At 41.1% G+C, this 22,276-nt stretch overlaps 1 protein-coding gene across 3 annotated transcripts in view; it reads left to right on the top strand.

Annotated features, from left to right (window-relative positions):
- The first annotated feature begins 7,661 nt into the window (after positions 1-7,661).
- LOC143885321 (uncharacterized) overlaps positions 7,662-22,276 on the top strand; it is a 62,406-nt gene continuing 47,791 nt past the window's right edge. For all 3 annotated transcript variants that reach the window (XM_077389435.1, XM_077389433.1, XM_077389434.1), the window contains exon 1: positions 7,662-8,793. The gene's annotated coding sequence lies outside the window, so the exon portion shown is untranslated. The remainder of the gene's footprint in view (positions 8,794-22,276) is intronic.

The following is a 22,276-nucleotide window of genomic DNA, read 5'->3' as shown; positions in this document are numbered from 1 at the left end:
CAGAAAAGTATGCATGGTAAACCTAAATCCTTTTGTTCATGATTAGAGAGCTACTTATTCTTCTTGTATAAGGAAAGAGATTCGTTAAGAGACTCTTTTGAAAAGGATATGCCATGTGGGATGGAGAATTGTGAGAAGTGCTGATTTTTTATTGCTTCTCACATGTTTAGGAAAAAAAAAAAGTAGCTCATTATTTGCCAAAATATTATAGGGGAATAGATAGTAACGTTTTGATATTGTGTAGGAAAAATATAGAAAAGTTGCTATTTTTTTGCCTAAATACTCTAGGAGATAAATAGAAACATTTTGATATTCTGTTTTGTATATACAAAATAAAAAACGGATGCAACGTGGTGCACCCGTCGTCTAGGATTCTATTTTACATATATATTATATGATGAGTAGCCATATATGCAATTTAGTAAGTAGGCAAACAAAAGTCTCGCTCATATCCATTTGTCAATTGGATGATCGTAGCCCAATATCAGTGAGGCATTGTTTAGAAGAAAGTGCATGTCCATAGTTGCTTCTGCCCGAACTTGCACTTGTTATTGGTGCAAGCGGGATAGAAAGCGTACTATAATTTGAACCTTTTCACCTCTATTTTTCTATGTCCGAGGCCATGTTTAGCTAGGAAATTTTTTTCATTATAAACCAATGTCTCTAAGTGGTGAGAGAGGTAGTGGGAGGAGGAGAGACATATGAGGCCAAGATTGAGATGAGCCTGACAAGTGGCTAAAAATCAGGAACAATCCTATTTGGAGTAGTGGCTTAAAAATCAGAAAAAATCTAGACTTTTTTGTTCCTGATTTTAGTCACTTCTCATCACTCGGAGACACTAGTTTCCTGATTTTTAGCTACTTCATTCTCATCTCCACTTGGAGACACCAATTTATCATGAAAAAAAAATCATGGTAGCCAAACGTGCCGTAAGTGTTTTGGAAATTATATCCACTAATGCCTGCTTTTATTTACATAAATCATAATAATGTACTTGATGAAAAGTTTTCATAACGTTTTGAATTGATAAAATAAGCTATTTGATCTACTTGTTTGGATGATCCAAGTCATTCAATGGGTGGGCCCAGTTACGGATCAGCCATGAAAAAAGACTCTGATCGTTATACTCTAATCCCTTTCGATCATTATACTGTAATCTAAGCCCTCAACGACTATGCGAAAAGTCACTTAAATCAATTGTAAAGAAAACGTATCTCATAGAGAAACATATATGTCAAATAAAGAGTTGATTTTTAGAATATCACTAGCATTCTCGGCCCATGCATAGCATGAGTTTAAAATATTGGCCCCACCACATTAAAATAATAAAATATAAGGGTGGGCCTCACCATCAAAACATGAGGTGTAGACTGGTGGTATGCATTAGTGTAAAATAGTGAGCCCCATCCCTTCCAAAAATGAGTTCTAAAATGGTAGCCACCAGATGCTATGCATACGTGTAAAATGGTGAGACAACTTCATCACAACATGGGGAAACTCTAGATCCCACTCGATGCGTGGGTTTGAGTGGAATGGGTTGAACAGAACTTGGCTCCGCAACGTCGCTGAGAACTTATTTATTTATTTATTTATGAGTAATCTGGGGGTTAGGCAGGACCCCTACCCAATTTCATTACTAGAATAAAATGTAAATACCTGAACTAACCCCATTAAAATTTTGCCCCCCTATAATAAAAAAGGGGCGTTTTTTGTGAGTTGGGAATTTGGCTTTAATTAGGGCTTCTTAAGAAATCCTATAAATATATCGTTCTAAGGCTAAAACAAAACATAAGCGTTTTGTTTAGCCGCGAAAGAGAAAGAGAAAGAAATCACAGAAAGAAATCACAGAAAGAGAAGAAGACCGAGAAGATCACGATTTCGAAGTAGAAGCCGCGAACCAAGGTAAGATTTATAAACTATGAACGATTTGGAATATTAGAAACCCTAAAACAATGGTTTGATAAGGAGAAAGAAAGAAGAATTGTGATTAGTATGGATTAGAAATAAGAAATCTTTGGATTAATCTTGAGTTCTTGGACCTAATATTATTTTACGGTTCCAACGAACTCAAAGTCGATTGTTAAGAATCTGAATTTAGAAATTTGAGTTTTTGAGATTCGAATAAGAATCTTTAGCGATTTTTCTTAAATCATACGTTTGAATTCGGAAAGTGAAATCTGGTTTGGTGGATTCCTCTCGTCGATACGAATCCATCGGATCCGACCTCGCGCAATTTGGAGTCCGAACGAAAAAGATATGATGTGTTTAAATTGTAAAAATCGGGTAAAAACTCGGAGAAAACCAGTTTTACTAGGGGTAGTCGACCAGTCGACTGGGTCACCCAAAACTGTGTTTTATATCGAAACAGTAATAGAGGGGTAGTGACTGGTCCGACCAGTCGACTGGATCGCCAAAATTGTGTTTTAAGATTAAAACAGTAGTTAAGGGGCAGTCGACTGGAGCGCTTGAAATTAGGAATCTGTTTTGAATTTAAACTTCGACCATTTGGCTTTTGGGTTACCTTTTTGGACCCTTATTTGTTACCTATGTTCTGTTCAGATTAGGATATTGATGCATAATCAGAATTAAGAAAGGAATCGAACATCTTTCAGGTATGTAATAATGTATTACTTTGGGTATTCGTAAACCCACTTCACTTTGAACCACTATTGACTTTGAAAACTTGTATTGATGCCTTTGAATCTCGAATTAGCTTTGAAGCGTAACATGCCAATTGTCTCATCCATTGCTACTTTAGGACTTTTGAAATAACTGTTATGAATATATGTTCTGAACTTTGAACCTTTGAACTATTGGAACTATTTGAATACTTTGAACTATTGGAACCATTTGAATACTTTGAACTATTTGAATATGAACCTTGGACACCAACTGAACACTTCAGTGAAGGCTTGGATAAATTCTGAAACCCTGCCATATGGGGGTCATACAATTGGCAAATTCTGAAACCCACCGTGGGGGTAGTACACTAGAACTTCTGGCCCGTCGGTGGGATAAAACGTTGGCCCTATCGACTTGTATCTGAACTTGAGGAACTAGTTCCAACACCATAAACTTTCGGTGTATAAGCAATAACATGTCTTCTGGACCCTGCTGATGACTTCAAGTGTTAATGAATTTTGAAAACCTTTGACTTTGATCATAACTTAGACAATGAATTGCTTTATTGCACCTATTATTCATAAGCTTATTTGTCATACACTATATTTACTTTGTGCATACTGTTCAGTTGAGAAATTCAGTATTCTGTTTTTGACTTTGTTATCTGACCCTATTGAACCCTGTTATACGTAGACTCTACTTAGAGTAGTGCTTTATTATGTACTAAGCTTTTCAGCTGACTATGGTTATATAACATTTTTCAGGTCTTGATCCTCGTGAGGTTAACGAGGAACAGGACGCTTAGCTTGGATTTGAAATTTGGCTCAGAGATTAGTTTAGTTCTTTCAGTTTATTAGGAAGTGAGTACTTTGAATAAGATGTAAAGGCTTTACTATTTTATTTTGCTTTGACTCTGGGGAGAGTTGAGATTTGATTTGACTTTGATGGGTCCGCATCAATTGAACTTTGATATAATTTAGTTACGACCCTGTATGGTCCTTCCCATTTAGGGGCGAGTATTCCGGTGTTGCGGGGGACGGATACCTCTGCGAGCCGTAGCACTAGGTCTCCGGGCTTTACCGAGCGCTTTTTTACCCGGGCGTTGTAGTACCGTGCCACCTTTTGCTGGTAGGAGGCAGTTCGGAGAAGAGCTTGCTCTCTTTTTTCGAGCACGAGATCGAGGGTGTTTCGGAGGAGCTCGGAATTTTCCTGTTCGTCATAATTCGCGGTGCGGAAGCTGGGGAGGCCAATTTCTAGCGGAATGACCGCTTCGGCCCCGAAGGTTAAGCTGAAAGGGGATTCTCCAGTCGCGGTCAGCGGCGTCATTCGATAGGCCCAGAGGACGCTAGGGAGCGCCTCTACCCAGTCGCTTCTTGAGGCTCTGAAGCAAAATCCTGTTAGTTACCTCCACCTGCTCGTTGGCCTGCGGGTGAGCTACGGAGGCGAAACGATGTTCGATGCTTAGGTTATCGCAGAATCTGCTGAATTCAGCACTAGTGAACTAGGGACCGTTGTCTGTTACCAGTGTCTTTGGAATGCCGAAACGGCACACCACGTTGTGATAGAAGAACTACTCCGTCGCCTTGGAATTGGGTTTTACCACGGCTTTGACCTCGACCCATTTGGTGAAGTAGTCGATGGTGACGTACAACATTGTATGCCCCCCGGGGGCTTTTGGGAAGGGTCCGAGTAGATCCATGCCCCACATGGCGAAAGGCAGGGGCCCTGCTATCGCGGTGTATGGGGTGGCCGGTTGGCGGGGGGTTGTCGCGTACCTTTGGCATGGGCTGCACTTCTTGACGAACTCCTTGGCGTCCCTGAGGATCGTAGGCCAGAAGTAGCCGTGCTTCACGATTTTCTGAGCGAGAGTCCTGCCGCCTCCGTGGTCTCCATAGATCCCTTCATGTACTTCTCGTAGCGCGTAGTCTGATTCGGAGGGCACCAGGCATCGAAGGTACGACCATGTGTATGACCGTTTGTAGAGCCTGAGCCCTTGGACCACGTAGTGGGCGGCTCTTGCAGTTAGGCGCCGGGCTTCCAGCTTATCTGTGGGCAGCATACCGTCTGTCAGGTATCGCATGATGGGGTCCATCCAGTTTGGTCCAGGTGGAATCTCCAAAACTTGCACCTCGTCGATGCTGGGGTGGGGCAATATTTCTGTGAGCACGGTGCCAAAGTCATGGGTCTCTTCGGCGGCCATTCTTGATAATGTATCCGCTCGATTGTTCATGTCTCGCGGTACCTGGAGGATCTCTACCTCTCCCATTTTTTGCAGTTTCTCTTGGACCTTCTGGAGGTATCTCTTTATCCTGAGGCTTTTGGCTTCGTATATTCCGTTCACTTGGTTGACGACGAGCTGGGAGTCGCTATGGACTTTTAACTTTCCCGCGCCGAGCTCCGCGGCTAGATTCAGTCCTGCCAGTAAGGCTTCGTATTCGGCTTCATTGTTGGAGGCTTTGAAATCTAACCTGAGGGCGTATTCCAGCGTAAATCCTTCTGGGCCGTGGAGGACCACTCCCGCCCCGTGCCCTTTTTTGCCAGTTGAGCCGTCGACGTGTAGGGTCCAGTGAACGTCGTCGCTTTGCCTGGCTGAGTCTGGTGCGACGTCGTCGTCGCAATCTCCCTTGTCGTCCTCCGTTGTTGCTGCTTCCGTGGCCAGGGCAGTGGATTCTACTATAAAGTCAGCGAGGGCTTGGGATTTGATAGCTGGCCTTGGGCGGACCTGTATGTCGAATTCTCTCAACTCGACGGCCCAACTGACCATTCTACCCGAGGTTTCTAGTTTTTGGAGAATCTTTCTCAGGGGTTGGTCGGTCAGAAGCACAATGGGGTGGGCCTGGAAGTAGGGGCGGAGTTTTCGGGCGGCGCTGACGACTGCGAGGGCGAACTTTTCTATGTTTAGGTACCAGATTTCTGCACCGTGGAGAGTCTTGCTCACGTAGTACACCGGGTGTTCCTTTTTGTCGCTTTGCTTGGCCAACACTGCGCTCACCACCGTGGGGCTGACGGCTAGGTATAAAAATAGCTCTTCCCTCGGCTTGGGTTTGGCGAGTACGGGTGGTGCTTGAAGGTATTGCTTCAAGGAGTCGAAAGCTGCTTGGCAGGCCAGGGTCCATTCGAATTCCCGCATGTTTTTAAATTGTTTGAAGAAGGGTTGACACTTTTCTGCCGATTTGGGCATGAATCAACCGAAGGTCGTGATTCGACCCGCGAGCCGCTGTACTTCTACCGTTGTTGTCGGGGGTTCCATGTCTAGGATGGCTTGGATCTTCTCGGGGTTGGCCTCGATCCCTCTCTGGCTGACCATGAACCCTAAGAACTTTCCGGAAGCTACCCCGAAGGTGCATTTTGCAGGGTTCAGCTTCATTCGGGCTCGTCGTAGGGTGCTGAAAGTTTCTTGAAGGTCGGAGATGTGCTTGGAGGCTTTGAGGCTTTTTACCAGCATATCGTCAACATACACCTCTACGTTCCTGCCGATCTGCGCCTGGAATAGCTTATTTACAAGCCGCTGGTAGGTGGCGCCCGCGTTTTTTAAACCGAAAGGCATAAGAGTATAACAGTAGACGCCCTGATCGGTGATAAACGCTGTTTTCGGGATGTCTGGCTCGTGCATTTTGACTTGATTGTAGCCTGAGAACGCATCCAAGAAGGTGAGAAGTTTGTACCTGGATGTGGCGTCGATGAGTTGGTCTATGCGCGGGAGGGGGTAGGGGTCCTTTGGGCAGGCCCGGTTTAGGTCTGTGAAGTCTATACAGGCCCGCCATCCTTCGCTAGCTTTCTTGACCATGACGACGTTTGACAGCCACTCGGGATACCGGATTTCTCTGATGAACCCGGCTTGCAGTAGTTTTTCCACTTCGGCCTTTATGTGAGTTTAACGCTCTATCGCGAAGTTCCTTTTTTTCTGCCGGACGGGTTTAAGGGCTGGGTTCACGTTTAACTTGTGAACGACCAGTTCCTTGGGTATCCCGGGCATGTCCTTAGTGGACCATGTGAACATGTCTTTGTTCGTTCTGAGGAAGTTGATCATCTGGTCTCGCAGGGGGCCTTCTAGTAGGGAACTGATCCGGACTTGTCTCTCCGGCTGATCTTGGTCTATGGGGATGGAGTCTAGCTTCTCGGCGGGCTCTCCTCTGATTGTACGGGCCCGCTGCCGGGGATCTTCGCTATCGATCGTGAATTGGTGGGGTTTTACTCAAACAAGGGAGGTTTAGGGTACGGTCAAAATGGGGTATCTACAATATGCTTTTGTCTCTTGGTGGCAAAGTTGCATTTTTTCTGTTTAGATGGTTCGGAGCTTGGGTCCACGTTCAGCTTATGAACTGCTACATTAGAGGGGATTCCCTGCATATCGGAGGCGGACCAGGCGAAGACATCCGAGTGAGTCTTTAGGAAATCAACAAGGTCAGCTCTTCTTTTGAAAAAGACATCAAATGTAAAGTGAGCCTGACAAGGGAGCGTGTAGACACCCCATTTTGACCGAACCCTAAATCATTTAGTTTGAATAAAAATCCTTTAAATAAGTATGTTAGTGACCCAAGTTTTGCCCTAAGCTAGATTAGGAGCCCTAGTAGGTCCTTACAAAATTTTGTAAAAATTGTGCCTAATATGTTGAGCCGAGTTTGTGTCATTATTGCATCTTTCCTACCATGAGAAGGGAAAGAATTATCCAAATAGGGGGTTGAAATATCCAAGATAGGAGTTATGCAAAAGGAAAAAATGAAGAGTACACTATTTCTATTATAGCACATGGAAATGGAGGGTAGTTTATCCTAAGCAAGGTTGTTTAAGGGAAGAGAAAGAGGTCTAATGGTATCATTTACAATAGAGAGTAGCTTATCAAAGTAAGGGGGGTGAAATAGCATGAGATGGGGGCTGCCCATGGAACAAAAGTGGTCGAATGTACCATTTCCATTTTTCCCACTCGAGACACCCCTGCTAATATAAAAGAGTAGTCATAAAATACACCACAGGGGCTGTCCAAGGAGCAAACGGGGGGTCGAGCATATCATTTCTCTTCAAAACCCATTGAATTAGGGTTGCAAGAGGAAGCCCTTTTTTTGGCAGCCAAAGGAGAGCACAGAGAGAGGGTTTGAGAGAGGAAAGAGAGGAGGGGAGCATGACCACAATCAACCCTACCCGATTCCCGCCTGCGGATCATCGACCACCATCAAGATCCACCCTCCTCTTCCCCATCACTTCTTCCAGCCACCACCCCATCTGCAACTTCCGATTGGATTTTCACCCAAACCATCTTTTTTCCTCCATCTACACCACAATCTTTCACCATTGCCTCCATCAAAATCTGCACATCTTTTTCCCCCTGCCTCCATTGCTATCTCCTACCTCCGATCAACTTCTCTATTGATATCTTTTTCTAATTCATTTTACCCTTGGCCATTACAAACCCTAACTCAAGTTTTTCATCTTCCCTTCTCTTCTATCGACCATTTTCTCCAGCCAAATTCCGGCTGTGTCCTACCGTTTTTGTCTGTTCTCTCACCTTATACTGATTCTATAGCTGCAAGGATCCACACAATCTCTTTTGTTAGAAGCCCTAGATCCATTACTTCTTTAGAAACCCTAACTTGAAGTCATCATCCATTCAAGCTCAGAACCTTAACTTTAGAACCTAATCCATCAGACCTAATGTAATTTGGTTTCAGATATGATTTTTGCCTTAAAAAATTGTGAATCCATCTTGTTTTAGTCCTTTCCTCAAACCTTAGCTCATTTTCTCCGATCAAGGACCTTCTTCTCTGGTTAAATCTCCGGTCAGATCCCGATCTGTTCGTTGCTATTTCAATTTCCATTGGATTAGATCAAGAGCCGGTATCATCTTCTTTAGACGGAATTTCATTGAGTTCTTGTTGATAATTTTCAGATCTGAACCTAACTTGAGAATCATTGTCCTAAGTTTTATAACCTGTGATAACAAAGATTGAGATTTGTTGAAGAGATCATCTTACCAAGGGAAGTTTCTAGAAGCTTTAGCCATGATTCGTTCCATTGAAGCTTATATTAACCAAGTTTATAGGCAAGATCAGTGGTTATTTGGAGGTTGATTAAGTGTTTATAACATTTTCAAGTGTAAGAGCTTCACCTTCTATACAACGCATTTCAAAGGAAAGTGAAGAAGAGGTTTGGAGGTTTGGATGTCTACTTCATCAGGTAATACACTAAACCCCTTTTTAGATATTTCTTTGTGATTGCTACTACTATATGTTTGAGCTAATGGAATCATACCAAATCAGTATGGTACAGTTGCAATTTACTTTTCTCTATTCATGGATCTGATTTTGGTTCCATATTGCTGCAATTCTAATTGAGATCCTAAAACATGATAATCTATGTTCTCAAAATGATTTGAAATGGTTAATTTTATGAATTTCATGATAACTGTCTGTAGGACCTGTGGATCCCGTCCCGAGGGGGGGTGGTCCCACGAGGGTGTGTGTTTTTATGATGATGATGATAGCGCCTTTGTCCATTGGATTTGAATATGATTGCTTTTTTCACAAATTTAGGATAAAAGTCCTAACTTCACGAAAGAAGCAACTGACCAGAGTCGCCACCTAGATTAGGGATCTAGGACCCATGATTAACTCTGTTAATTTGGTCTACGTTTTGAATTCTGGGTAAGTTACCTGATTACGAAGTCGGAAGGTGTACCGCACGAAGTGTACAGCACCGACCTTGCCTAACTTATTTAAAAGCTTTAATTATTCAGGTTTAACTAAGGGGGTGAATGCGAGTTTTATTTTAGAAATCTAAACATTACTAATGATTTGGCCGTTCACAGTTTAGACTCATGCGGGCCAGGAGTGCATCCTACATGCAACTACATGCCTATGTGCCTATGTGAGTGTTTTTGACATTTCATGAGATTACTACGATTCGGTTTGAGTTGAATTAGATTGATTGATTTGAGGTGGAGTGACCTATGCTATATGAACCTAGATTTAATGCAATGGACCTAAGTTACATTTTTAGTACATTTGTAAACTTTAGATTCTAAGAATTCTATTTTGAAAACCTAGAATGTGATCTCTAAGTTTAGAGCCTAGAACTTTATGTTTTGGAGATTGGGATTTTTCATCTTAGATGATTATGAGTTCTTAGATTCTTTACGATTTTTGAATTCTTTTTAGTTCCAAATTTAACAAACACAACTAATCATGCAAAGAAAGCAACTAACATACTAAAAAGCAAAACAACTAGCATGTGATTCTAAGCTTATGATAAGAACAATTAAAGAGATCTAAACATGCAACGAATCATGCAACTAAGCAAAAGAAAACATCTAACATGCAAAAAGGGTTTAAGGAAAAGGAAAGGGTGAATAGGGGAATGGAAGGGACGAAGAAGGGTGTAGGGGAATGAGAATGATGGAGAAATGTGCGACTGAACTTGGGAGTGCCAAATTGCCTATGTACCCCGTGATGGGGATCAAGCCACACGTAGTTCCATTGGGGTGGTTGAGATTAAGAATTGGAATCGGGATTCGGATTAGCTTTAGAAGCTAGAATAGGGAATTTGGATTTGAAGCATGAATTGAGTCACAAGGACTTCATTTTGGGAATTTGAAAGAGCTGGACTTGCGAAATTCGGCCAAAATAGATTCAGACATAGAGGTGTAACTCGATTGGGGTCCAGGGGTTCAACTAGCGGGGTCTACTTGGCTGGGGTGGCTCCACTCGATTAGGCATGGAGTGTAACTTGATAAGGAAAGGAGGTGCAACTTAGTTGGGTGAAGAGTTGCACTCGGGTTTGATCCGGGTTGACTCGGGTTGACTCGGTTTAGATCCGGATGAGGTCGATTGGATCGGGTAGTGGACTAGGCGGAGCCGAGTTGGGTTAGGGTTGAATCGGGTTGGGTTGAACTGGATTGGGACTGAAGTGGGTTGGGGTCGGGTTGTGGGTCGGAGTGGGGCTGAGTTGAACCGGGTTGGGTTGATTGGATTGGCTGGGTTGGGTTGGGTTGTGTTGCATGTGAGCCACACCCATTGTTTTGCATGTTTTAATTACTCACAGGTATACAACACCGTGTAAGCATTTTAATGTGCACAGCACACACATATGTACAGTGCATTGGTATAGTTAATCATGATTGGGACAGTGCATATCAAATTTGATTACATTGTACATGTGCATGCACGGCATAATGGATTCAATGGATGTGCACAACACGCATTCACAGACAAAGCACTCATGTACACCAAGGGTTTAGACACAATAGGTTCAAGGTTTAAGCATTTATGCACAGTGCATTGGTATGGGCAACTTGGCCTACTGGTTGGGGGATGTGAAATCGAAGGGTGTGGGGTGAGGCCAAATAGGTCTTGGGCCATGGGGGTTGGGCTGAATGTGTGTAGCCCATGACATGGCCGAATGATGCTTGGGGTTAAGGCCGATCGGACCGCGGGATTTGGGTCAACGTGATGGGGGTCCGGGCTGGACTAATTTGGGTTAGGTGATGGGCTGTTGGTGCGGGTTCCGGTTGTGGAGCTGATTGCGAGGCCGGGCTCACTTTCGGGTAAAGGTTAAGTTGCATTGGGCCTCGGTTGGGTTAGAACGGCTTGAGCCCGGGCTAGACCGAGTTAGTCCGGATTGGACCAGGGTTGGACCGGGTTAGCTTGGGCTTAACTCAGGTCGAGTCGGGTTAGGTCCAGGTTGGGCCGAGCTGAACCGGGTTGGACCGGGTGGGTCCAATTTGGGTTGAGTCAAGCCCCTGTTGAGTCGGGTGTGGCTGAATTGGACCGAGCGGGTCCGGATGGGTTTTACGGTGCAGATCCGGGTTGGACCGGTTTGGGTGAAACTTGGGGTCGGTTCAGTTGAACACAAATAAAATTAAGAAGGCTAGGGGTGGCGGTTCGGGTCCGGGGTGGCGGTTTGTTGTGGGTTTGTGTTGGGGCTGGATCGGGTTGCGGGTTTGTGTTCGTCTGTGTGGGGTGTGGATTTAGATTGGGTTGGGGCACGGATTGGGTTCGGTGTATGGGCGAGTTGGGGCTAGGTTAGGCTTGGGTTGACTGGAATTGCTTGGGTCGGGCCAAGTGGGTTGGGTTGAGAGGTTATGTGTGTACAGCACATATAAGAAATGAGTGAATATACGAGGGTATTTGATTATTTATAATGAGGGCAAGTGTATACACACAATGCATGGATTCAAGCATTCATGGCTGTTTCTGTGGATCTTGAATCATGGGTCCAAAATCATATTTTAATTACATGCATGCAGCACATAGAGGGTTTGATATATGCATATTACTCATACGTGCATTGCCTATGTGCACAATGCACACTCAGGAATAGATTTGGATAAGGGTGGTTTGGGTTCGGTCAGGGCATAGCTTGGGTTGAGCCTGACTTGGGCGTGGCTCAGATTGAAATGAGTTGAACCAGGTCAGACCCAGATTGGATTGGATTGGCTCGAGATGAACCCGTGCTGCCTTGAGTTAACTCGGGTTGAATCGAGGTTGGGACTAAATCGGGTTGGGTCGAGTCGGGTCCGGGTTGGACGGGGTTGAACCATGGGTTGGGGCTAAACCGGGTTGGGTCGAATTAGGTTTGGGTTGGACGGGGTTGAACTGGGGTTGACTCGGATTGGGTTAGATTGGACCGGATGGGTCGTGTTTGAATATGGGTTGGGTCCATGTTGAACCGGTTCGCTGGGTTAGGTTCCGGTGGGGTTCAAGCTTAAGGTTCGGGTTCAGGTTCGAGGTGCGAGTTTGGATTGGACTGCGGCTTGGGTGGAATGCGGCTGTGGTTGAGCAGCGACTTGGGTGGATGCGGCTTTTGGTGCGGGGTGCGGCTTGGGTTGGGCTTGACGTTTGGGTGCGGCTTAGGGGTGCGGGTTAGGGGGCGAGTTGCGGGGCTGATGTGGGGCGGGTTAGAGTGCGAGTTGTAGGGCTGATCGCGGGGCCGGGCCCACTTTTGGGTAAAGGTTAGGTGGGGTCCGAGTTGGACCGGTTAGATCGAGTTGGACCGGGTTGGTTGAGTCAAGTCTGGGTGGTGTGGTTCGGATTGAGCTTCGGGTTGATGGTTCTCGGCCATGTGACTTTGCCACAATGCACTGGATATTTCGTTCACATCCCCATTCTGGATTCTAATGGAATGCGTGGGGGCATGACTCATGGCCATCAAAAAGGGCATAATGGATTTCAACCGGGTGTATGATCATATGGGTTTAATTTTTCTAACAGAATACATGAGGGTATGGTCTATGGCCAATTGGATGACATGGCTCTACTAATGTGGGTTTTTGGATGGGGGACAGTGAAACTTATATGGATTTGGTTATGTTCCACACAGTACATGGGTCTTGGGTTTGGGTAAGGGTGGAAAATAGGTCCGGTTGAAATGGGTTGAGTTGGGTTTAGTTGGCTAAGCATGGGGTCTGTTGGGTTGGGTAAGCTGTTGGGGCTAGGATTGAGAGGGAAGCCATCATAAAAACTAAAGAATCACTCAGGTATGCAGACTAATCATGCAAACTAATATGGCTAAGATAATCACGATTAAAGTGATTCTACAAGTACCTACCTCGGCCGTGACGGTTGAAGTCGATCCACACGGTACCTTCGTACACACTTCTTTGGCTTTTACGCACACCGACCGTTAGTTGATGCCGCCTTGGATGGACGAATGCGAAAGAGTGTCGATGTGGTAGATTGGAAACAAATGCACAGTTGAGTGGGCTGCAAGAGTTGAGGGAGAGGAGGGCGAATTTCTTAGGGAGAAAGAGAGAGGGAGTCTTGAGTTGTCTTGGGATGGAGCAATGGAGGGGTATTTATAGGTGAATGGGTGACCAAGGTTACTAAGTTAGGAGGAGAGGGAAAGGTAGGGTGGAGATTAAAAATTGAAGGTGAGAGACAATTTGATGGTATGGATGAAAAGCTCCTAGAATATTCCAACCCAATCTTTTGGAAACACCCATATATGAAGGAAAGAACGTCCAATTTTGGTGGGCTTGTGAAGAATAGAAAGAGTTTTAAATAGTGAAGATTGATTGCATTATTTAAGAAACAATTCATTGCATGCCATGTGTCATTGCAAATTTAGAATGAGAAAAGAAACGTCCAAATTTTAGAATATTTGGTTTCCAATAAAGTGTGGACATGTCCCCTTCTCAATTTTGGGCAATTACTTGAACTAGTAATATCATGACACTTGTTCTATTCCTAATTTGCAAAGATTTTCACCAAATCTTAAGGTATCCACACAATATTCAAAAATAGGGGAGAGGAAAACAATATACGTTTTCCCAAGCTTGGGAAAACGTGTGGTGAGAGGAGAGAGAATGTGAGGAGAGAGAACACTCGCGGAAACAGAAAAATATCGTTTTCCGGAGATTTTGGCATCCGATTTCGATAATTTTTTCACCTTTGGAATCCTTGATTTTTACTCTTTCGTTGAAGCCCAATATTGCCATAGAAATATTGATTTCAAAATTTTGACAAATGAGAGCCATCGATTTTTATCGGCATATCGTTTTTTCAAAAATTGGGCAAATCGGTGATCCAAACGAACCAACCGACTTGATCAATTTTTGGATCAACGGTTAAAACTATTAAACCAATATATCAACACCAATTAAGACATTAAAAAGTTCTGTTATCGATGATTTAATGTGATAATTTCGACGGATCTCATTCATCATGCCTTGATCCGTGACTTTTCACTAGATTTTTTGCTTAATAAAAGTGACCCAATGTTTAATCCAAATTTGAGATCGACCTTGATTGATATTAATTTGAATAAATGATCACAAATTCTTAGTAGAGAAAGACACCCATGTTGAAAATCAGCCCTCGATCTGACAATTTACGGAAATCGGGTCTCATAATGGAATCAGGGTCCGGGCTGTGAGGTGACCCTAGCTTATTTTGTCCCGATTGATGATCTGTAAAGTCAGATCGAGATATTAATGCCTTAAAACATATAAATCCATGATAGAGGGACTCTTGCATGGATTTAACACTCTAAGTCACCAATGAGGGCATTTTCCCAATTTTTCGGATCTAATCGTTTTACCAGGTACATCTCTTTATTATTTTGGTTTTCAGGGAATGTGAGGATACATATTTTACCAGTGAAATTCGATGGATCAATATATTAGGTTATTGTTGGTTGAAGTGTAGCAAAATGAGGGTGTCTACAGGACCCGATCCCGCGAGAGGGTAATGAGCGCGTGAGGTGCTACACTATCTCTTGGTCTCTCGTACCCACGCAGTTGGCGTGTACTTTTAATTATTGATTTTAGTTATCCAACCAAGCAGGCAGCAACCAAGCCATAGGGTGCAAACAAACGTGCAACCCAGTACCCATAAGGGCAGGGGTAAGCCGCCGAGCCTAGCAAGGTGCGATTTAATTCATCTTTTTCGTGAACTTGGGATCACTAAGACAATCCGAATTCCACGCAAAAGAGAGTGACAAAGTCGCCACCTAGATGAGGGATCTAGGACCCATAATTGACCAGAAATCTAGACTCGTTACCTGGTTACGAGAATGGAAGGTATGGGGAGTTACCACTATATGCACCATTCCTGCCCGATAATCGGTCTTCAATTCTAAAAGTTAACTCTTTTGAATTTCTTTTAAATGGCTCATTTAACTCTATATTAATGTGCGAACTACTTGACATGCATCCTAAGATATAATTTCAATGTAATTCCTAAATGTGTATCTTGATTTTCTTAATTTGTTTGAATTCAATCGAAGTGAAAGTTCTCCTAAAATTCTAATTTCATGGAAAGTCCTAAGTGATTTAATTACTTTTAATTTAAGGATTAATATACAAAACCCCACCACTTGTGTGGAGCCGACTCGGGCTTGGTATGCCGCTCAAGTATCCAAGTTGCTTACGTATCCCAGCCTCACTAGAATCAGAGTCGATCGTAGTTCGTTGCACCTAAACTACGCTACTTATGCCTAACTCATCTAGGACATCGATCTAGATTGGATTGAATGTTTCAACAGTTTTAAGAGAAATTATTTCGTTCAAGTTGAAAATTTTATTATCCTAGGACTTCATCTAAGATGCTACATGGTCCTAGCTAAGTGCAAGACGTCCCTTTGACTAATGCAGGTTAACCTATATCTTAGGTAACTAGGCCCGTCTTATGGGAAAAAGGGGTAATTAGTGTAACTAGATCTATGACTCAATTGCTAATAATAGTAATCAGTTGTGATGAGGCTGAACTCCCTAACTCTAGGATACCCTAAAACCTAGGACACAATGCGAGGTAAGTGTTCCTAATTGGTTCTAAAGGTCCTTACGAAGAGATACCGTTATCCAACGGTTCCAAAAGCACTGATCAAATGATCTTAATTTATTAAGTAAATAATTTTTAATTTTCAAATATTTTTTATTCCTAACATCTAAGGAATACCAAAGGCTCTATGGTTGGCAAATTTCAGCCTTGAATTGCATCCATGGAAGGGCATCGTACTCTCAATCCTTGTATAATTTAACGCATAAATTATAGTATATTATTGCCTGGCATGATTCTCAGGATTTCGTTGGACAGTGGACCTCGGAGCCAACAACATACTATAATTTACATGCTCAAATTAAGCAGGAACGATCACAATTAGTATACGATTATGAATGCGATCTCAGCAGTTAAACCGTCACAACATAGTCAATTTACAAAGGGAATCTCTAACCTCTAGGGTTTCTGTTACAAAAAATTTTAAGGTTACATATCTGATAAACAATTAAGATTTTCTGGAAGTTTTCACTGACTTTTGTGTTGATTTGCTATTAAGTTGTGATTTATTAACATTAAGACCAGATTGCTAGGATTACACAGTAACCCTAAGCAATCGAACTCTAAATTTATTGTAACTTTTTTTGTAACAAGATATGAATGCGTTTAGACTACTAGAAAAGTTTCATGAATTTGGAATAAGTGTTGCTATCAATTTCTGAATTTCCAAACTTTAGGTCAGATTGCAAATTAACAAATCAATTCATAGCATATGAATCTCAAATCATGTAAATCTCTTATAGTATAGATAGAATCATGGTATTAGACTACTGTAAAAATTTTAAAGGTGTTTCTCAGGATTTGATGCCAATTAAAATTCACACAAAATTCGGATAAAATCAATTTATCAATTAAAAAGTAGATTAAATGGTATCCTAAAATCATGTAAAAATTCCAGTAGATATAAAATAGGTCATATGATTTACTTTCAAAATTTCAAGACCTAATAATTAATACTTCTCCACAAAATTGATTTTTGAATAAAAGGGGCTTTCGTTTCCTAAGAATTAAAACCCATTTTCTTAAAAGAAAATTGTGAAATCATATTAAACCTTTGTAAAATATTTTGAAACTTTTTCACTAACCTTCTAATGGCCTAAACTACCGGTTTGTAGGAAAAAGATTTGAAATTTTATTAATTTAATATAAAAAAGAATTACGACACGTAAAACGAAGAAGCGATTAGAAAACAAATAAAAAAACCTTTTTTAGAAAAAAAAATTTCATGAGATATTCAATTTATTATTGAACATTAATTCTGGAGAGTGTCATCAATTTTTAAAACCTTTTGATATTTATTAAAAATTGCCAAAATTTAAAATAATTTAAAACCGAATTAAAAAAATTCAAACAAATCCAAATCTTTTTGGGTCGTCTGAAAATCAAACAATCGGATTGGAAACAAGATTTCACAAATTTGGGATATGATTTGATATACTTTTGGTTTCATTCATCAAGAAATAACCCCTTTCTGGGTTATTTTTTGAAAAATAGAATGGAAATTAAAACGGCTAAACCGCGATTGGAAATTAAGTTTCCAGTAGTATTTTATTTTGTAGAAATCCCAAAAAATATCATTTTTTAAAGAAAACCACGTTTTCAAACACTTGCTTTGATAATCCGATTTAAATCCATATTGAATAAAAAACGAAAGAAATTCATTATTAAATGAAGAAAAATAAATTTTTTGGATTTTGAAAACTTATAATATATATTATAACATACTGGAATTTCAAGAAAAAATTCATTGATTTGATATATCAAAAGTAAAACCCTAACATGCTTTTCTACTTTTGATATTACAAAGATAAAGATCCTACCGTTGATCGCGCTCCTTGTCTTTAGGGTGCGTAGATCCGATGTATATGCTTTGTCGCACCCTTTTATATGATGAAGAAGATCCAAAGAACACCCCAAAGATCCTTGATGTGTGATTTGTTGAAGAAGAAAAGAAAATTCAAGAATCCCTTTTGTGAAGAACCCTTGAGAGAGATGAACACACTACAAGAGAGAAGAAGTTTTTTTTTTATTCGGGAGGAGAGAGAAAAAGGACGAATTTGAATTTTTTTTTTTGGATCCTTCCCAGGATTGTTTGCTTTGATGTTTTTACAAAAAAGCTAGGGTTAAGAGAGAAATAGTAGTTTCCAATGTGAGAGCTCCAATTTTTGGCTTTTTTCCAATTTTCCCTCTTTCTTTCTTGTTTCCAAATTGAATTTGATTCCAATCTTAATTTCTTGTCAATCAAGACATGCTATTCTCATTCCACATTGCTTCTTTGGAAGAAAACTTTTTTAAGCAATCATTCCCCTTTTCCTTCTTTCCTTCTTTTCTTTTTTTATTCTTTTTATTTTTCTTTTAACAAATATGATGTCACCATTGTGACATCATCAAGGTTGGATGCTCCACTCATGTGGGTCAGCCATGTGAGACGCCCACCATGGTGGTTGAACCATATGGGTGAACCGACATGAGCTCCATCTTTGCGGGCTTTAGCCCAACGGGCCATTTCACACGGGTTTCGAGTTTTTCTATAAAAATTGAATAAAATCTTTCTAAATTCAACATTCTATATATGGACCCAACCCATTTGACATTTATGGTTCATCCCTCACACATGATCGGACCATCTTTTTTGGAAAATAACTCTTCGGACCAAAATGCCCCTATTTGACTGTTAGACATCCAAATGCAACCAAAATACCCTCAGATTGGTTCACCCCTAAAGGGAAAAAATTAAAAATGGAAAATCTTTGCTGTCAAACTTCAAAAATAGAAACTTTTAAAATTGGGTCCTTTCGGTGAGCAATAATAAACAGGATCATTTGGTGTCCCCTGAAAATACCCAAAATGCCCTCAAATAGAATTTTCAAATTAAGCGAAACCCCTGAGAAATTCTAAATTTAGCAAGTTTTCCAAAATTCAGGAAATCATTCATAATCTCTCAGACATATTTCGGGGATCAAAAGAATTACACAGGAAAAGACCAAATTACCCTGAGGTGCTAGAATTTGGTGAGACTAGGGACCAAATATTATATATTGGAAATGTCTAAAATACCCCCGAAGTGCAAGACTAAGAGAAAATCTTGAGAGATCTAAATTTAGCAGGTTTTCCAAATCTTACGAAATTACTCCTAATCCATCAGCCGTACCCTCGAGATGGTTTTGGATATATGAGAAATGATTGAAATATCCATAAGATGATGAAAATGTGGAAGCCCCATGAGTTTATAAAAATAGCAACTTTTTCAAAATTTATAAAATCACTCAAGATACATCGGGAATGACCAAAATACCCCTGTAGTGTAAAAATGGGCAAAAATGACGAAAACCCAAAAAATTCTAAAAATAACAGGTTTTTTTTCAGTTGGTTGGAAACTTGAATTTTCATCTTCTAGATACCATTGGAACACCCTAAAAACCTTTAGGATTGCGAATCAACTTCAGAATTCCTACAACGAGGTAAAATCTACCCTAAAATGCACAGATGCTTAATCCTAGGTAGAATACGGACTTGAAACTTGACAAACTACCAAATCTTTTGCTTTTTAAAGTATAGCAAAATAGGGGTGTCTACACTGTCCATATAATGAAGAGGTTCTGAATTTATGCATTGGAATTATAAACATGTAGTATTATGACAAATTTGGGTAAGAATCAACAACTGATGGAACAGAAGTATTTATTTTATGTTTCATCCCATTTTGAAACTCTCATTGAGTGATATTCTATAGTTGTTTTGACTTTTGGGGTTAGTTTAAACTGCAACAGGGTAGTTCTTGATGGTAATAACTGGTATGTAAAGACATTGCGGATTTGAAAAAGTTTTTTTATTTATGAGGGTTCAAATTGCTACCTGTTTAGGGACTTCATGTTCTAGTGACCACTGTTGAGGATATCGGTTTTTTTTTATCATCTTCGGCATACCAGGAGCTGAAGTCTTTGTCATTCAAAGTTTTGTTGAGGAGTCAGCCATCCACAGTTTATCATTCCTATTGAAAAATAAAGTCTTTGTCTGTGTATTTGAATGAAACGAACCAGGAGCTGAATGTTTAATCTCATTTTGTCTATGACTTTGTTCTTGGGTGTATATATTGAGCAATGAAGAGATTGTGGATTTGAAGTTTTTGGGTGCGGGGGAACAATTTCTTGTTGCTGCAACCAATTTGGAACAGGGAGAACAATTATAATAATGGTAAGAAGGGAGAACAGTTTCTTGTGCCCATTAGATCCTTGTGCTCCAGGCGACTCACTCGAGATCCTTGTGCCCATTAGATCCTTTCACGGTTCATTGGCATAATAATAAGATCTTTTACGTCCTGTGATTTAGCTTTTGCTCTACACTTCTAGGAATCAGATACATTCACATCCTTCTTTTAAATCTTTGCCTTTGCATCTTACGATCTAAGAGATAGGCATTCCGGTACCCTTCATCTAACCATTGCATTTGTACTTCTCCTGATATACATTTGTGTCTCCATTTTTCCTTCTCCTAATTTCTTTTAAGGTACATGATTATTATTTCCTGGGGGTGTCTGGTCTTGGGCTTTATGATGTATATAAGATTAGGACGATATTGTCTTACTTCACTGAATAGATTAAAAAATATTTTTCTCAGCTAAGCGATTCTTGACTCATTGGCTTGACCTTTAATTCTTCTCATCCGACGTTGATTCTCATGTCATACTTTTGCGGGATGTCAACTCAATTCAAGTCTATGTCCTGCTCTCCAAAGTTGAATTTCAAACCTTTCGAGAATCACATCTTAGCCTCCTGATGAAAATGCTTCTTCGTTATTGTCATTGCTATGGCGATGAAGGAGTTATCCCAAGCCCATCCTTAGGGGACTTGCTAAATCCTAATAGCACTCCTCTCTTTTGTTCTAGTAGACTTGCATAGTCTTTTAGATACTCTTAGATGATAGTTTTCCCTTCTCATTGCTAAGGCGATGAAGGCGTTAGCCCAAGCCCATCCTTAGGGGACTTGCTCCGTCCTAGTAGCATTCCCCTCTTTTTCCTTTTTCATTTAGTAGTTTTTAGTCTTTTAGACGCTTACCTCTTAGATGGTAGTTCCTCATATTTCATTGCAAGGGCAATGAAAGAGTCATCTAGAGCCCCCATAGGAGACACACTTTGTCTCATTAAGGCAGTTATCCTTTGAAGAGTTTAGAGCCTATCCTTTAAAGAGTAAACATTGACTTTGGCATAGAATTAGCTTATAGGAGGCATGCCTTGCCTTGTTCATAAAAGCCTTCTCTAAGTTGTAGCCCCTACTAGTTGGAGACCAACTTGGTCTGTTAGTTGCCTTAGCTCTAGTTATTCATTGCAAGGGTAATGGTAATGATACTTGGAGCCCACCTCAGTCTCTAAGAGACTTGCCCAGTCTCACTATCACCCTTGCTTATTTGCCTTTGGCAGTGTTATTAGAGAGTCTTTGACTCATTTGTTCTCGCATTTTGGTAGCGTTAGTAGAGTTTTTGACTTATTTCCCCCTCATAGAGTGTTAGATGTGTTCCTATTTACATCCCCTCATAGAGTGTTAGATGTATTTTGACTTGCACCCCTTTTTGTATTGATTGTTTAGGAGTCTATCTCATAGGTGTTGTTTACCCTAAGGGTTTTGCCTTAGGGTGTTGCTTTATTTGTTCCCTTTGGCCTTTGACCAAAAGGGTTGTAAGCCCAATGGTTCTCACCTTGGCAATCTTCTATGTTTTGATGATTCCAAACACAAGTTGAATTGTGTTGTATTTCTAACGTGTTTGATGTTTAAAGTGCATGCATTGAAGATTCAAGCATTTCAAACACTTAGTTCTAGGAAAGCGGCATGGATCGAGGCTTGTACATCCTTGAACACCATTTGAAGCCAAAGGATGATGAAGGCTTAGAACATTCAAGGAGAGATCTTGAAGAGCCAAATAAATGGAGGTGATCCTTGCAAGAATTCAAGACTTGAAGATGTGCTTCAAAAGAAGAAGATTTGAAGGCTTAAGTCTTGTGTTAGATTGTAAATCTAATCCCTATTAGGTACCCCACCTAGAGGCATAATGGAGTAACCAAACAACTAACCTTAATTGAATAACAATCCCATCTATGTCAAATTTGGAAGCCCTTGACGCCCAAAAATGATCAGCATAAAAAATATGGAATATCGGCTGATTTAGGCTTTTCGGAACTCCGAGAAATTCCTCGGAGCTCCGAGAAATGGTCCAGTAGCTATTTTCCAAATTTTGTTTGTATTCCCGTAACTCCGAGAGAAATTCTCGAAACTCCGAGAAAATCTCTCGGAACTCCGAGACCACTGTGTCGGGAACAAAATTATGACCGTTTGGGATTTTGCCAGAATTACGACTATGCCCCTGTAACGGTCATATTTGGGTTTTCCCTATAT

This window comes from Tasmannia lanceolata, unplaced genomic scaffold (assembly GCF_043159265.1).
Source record: "Tasmannia lanceolata isolate RefF3 unplaced genomic scaffold, GAP_Taslan_0.1 ptg000008l, whole genome shotgun sequence".
Taxonomy (NCBI): Eukaryota; Viridiplantae; Streptophyta; class Magnoliopsida; order Canellales; family Winteraceae; genus Tasmannia; species Tasmannia lanceolata.
Note: the sequence above shows the minus strand (reverse complement) of the source record. Positions and strands in the feature narration are given on the sequence as shown.